We start from the raw sequence: 2,626 nt of genomic DNA, 5'->3' as shown, positions 1-2,626 counted from the left end.
TCCCTCCTCTCCACCCTTCACCTCATCTCATCTCCCTCTCTCCACCCTCCTCCTCATCTCCCTCTCTCACCCTCCATCCCTCATCTCCCCTCCTCACACCCTCCTCCTCATCTCCCTCTCTCCACCCTCCACCTCATCTCCCTCTCTCCAACCTCCACCTCATCTCCCTCTCTCCACCCTCTACCTCATCTCCTCTCGCCTCTTCCCCCTCCATCTCCTCTCTCCACCCTCCCTCCTCATCCTCCCTCTCTCCACCCTCCTCCTCATTCCCTCTCTCCAAACCTCCTCCTCATCTCCGCTCTCTCCATCCCATCCGACCTCCATCTCCCCTATCCACCCTCCACCCTCACTCACCTCTCTACACCCGTCACCTCATCTCCCTCCTCCACCCTCCTCCTCTCTCCACTCTCTCCCACCCGCCTCCTCATCTCCCTCTCTCCACCCTCCCTCCTCATCCTCCCTCTCTCCACCCTCCACCTCATCTCCCTCTCTCACACCCTCCACCTCATCTCCCTCCTCCACCCTCCCTCCTCAGCTCCTCCTCTCCTCCACCCTTACCTCATCTCCCTCTCTCCACCCTCCACCTCATCTTCCCTCTCTCCACCCTTTATCTTATCTCTCATCTCCCTCTCATCCACCCTTTATCTCACTCCCTCTCTCCACTCCCTCCACCTCATCTCCCTCTCTCCACCCTTTATCTCATCTCCCTCTCTCCACCCTCCACCTCATCTCCCTCTCTCCACCCTTTATATCATCTCCCTCTCTCCACCTCCACCCTCATCTCCCTCTCCTCCACCCTCCCTACGCTCTCCCTCCTCCACCCTCCCACCTCATCTCCCTCTCTCCTCCCTCCACCTCTTCTCCCCTCTCCACCCTCCACCTCATCTCCCTCTCTCCACCCTCCCTCCTCACTCCCTCTCCTCCACCCTCCACCTCATCTCCCTCTCTCCACCCTCCACCTCATCTCCCGCTCTCCAATTTCCACCTCATCTCCCTCTCTCCATCTTACCACCTCATCTCGCCTCTCTCCACCCTCCCCCTCATCGCCTCTCTCCATCTTCCACCCATCTCCCTCTCTCCCACCCTCTCACCTCATCTCCTCTCTCCACCCTCCTCCTTCATCTCCCTCTCTATCACCCTCCACCTCATCTCCCTCTCTCCACACCCTCCACCTCATCTCCGCTCTCTCCACCCTCCTCCTCATCTCCCTCTCTCCACCCTCCACCTCATCTCTCTCTCCATCCCTCCCTCCTCATCTCCGCTCTCTCACCCCCACCTCATCTCCCTCTCTTCCCACCCTCCACCTCATCTCCCTCTCTCCACCCCTCACCTCATTCTCCCCTATTCCCCCTCCTCCTCATCTCCCTCTCCCACCCTCCACTCATCTCCCTCTCTCCACCCTCCTCCTCATCTCCCTCTCTCCCCCCTCCTCTCATACCCTCTCTCTCCACCCTCCTCCTCATCTCCCCTCTCTCCACCTCCACCTCATCTCCCTCTCTCCACCCTCCTCCTCATCTCCCTCTCTCCATCCACCCTTCACCTCATCTCCCGTCTCCTCCACCCTTCACCTCATCTCCCTCTCCCACCCTCCTCCTAACCTCCCTCTCTCCACCCTTTATCTCTCCTCCCTCCTCCACCCTCCTCCTCATCTTCTCCCTCTCTCCCCCTCCTCCTCCTCTCCTCTCTCCAGCCTTTATCTCATCTCCCTCTCTCCACCCTCCTCCTCATCTCCCTATCTCCACCCTTTATCCTCTCTCCCTCTCTCCACCCTCCTCCCTCATCCTCCCTCTCTCCACCGCTCCACCTCATCGCCCTCTCTCCTCTCTCCACCCCCACCTCTCTCCCTCTCTCCACCCTCCACCTCATCTCCCTCTCTCCACCCTCCACCTCATCTCCCTCTCTCCATCCTTTATCTCATCTCCCTCTCTCCACCCTCCACCATCATCTCCCTCTCTCCTCCACCCCTCCAACTCTCTCCCTCTCTCCACCCCCACCTCATCTCCCTCTCTCTCTCACCCCCTCCTCACTCCCCTCTCTCCATCCTTTATATCTCTCTCCCTCTCTCCACCCTCCTCCTCATCTCCCTCTCTCCACCCGCCGTCCTCACTCCCTCGGTCTTCCACCCTCCACCTCATCTCCCTCTCCGCACCTCCTCCTCATCTCCCTCTCCATTTATCCATCTCCCTCTCTCCACCCCTCCTCCTCATCTCCCTCTCTCACCCTTCACCTCATCTCCCTCTCTCCACTCCGTTATCTCCATCTCCCTCTCGGTCCACCTCCACCTCATCTCCCTCTCTCCACCCTCCACCTCATCTCCTCTCCCACCCCTCCTCTCATCTCCCTCTCTCCACCCTTATCTCATCTCCCTCTTCTCCACCCTCCTCCTCATCTCCCTCTCTCCACCCTCCACCTCATCTCCCTCTCTCCACCCTCCTCCTCATCTCCCTCTCTCCACCCTTTTACCTCATCTCCCTCTCTCCACCCTCCTCCTCATCTCCCTCTCTCCACCCTCCTCCTCATCTCCCTCTCTCCACCCTTTATCTCATCTCCCTCTCTCCACCCTTTATCTCATCTCCCTCTCTCCACCCTCCTCCGCATCTCCCTCTCTCCACCCTCCACCTCATCT

The sequence above is a fragment of the Penaeus monodon genome, chromosome 20 (assembly GCF_015228065.2).
Source record: "Penaeus monodon isolate SGIC_2016 chromosome 20, NSTDA_Pmon_1, whole genome shotgun sequence".
NCBI classification, from domain to species: Eukaryota; Metazoa; Arthropoda; class Malacostraca; order Decapoda; family Penaeidae; genus Penaeus; species Penaeus monodon.
This window is presented reverse-complemented; position numbering follows the sequence as displayed.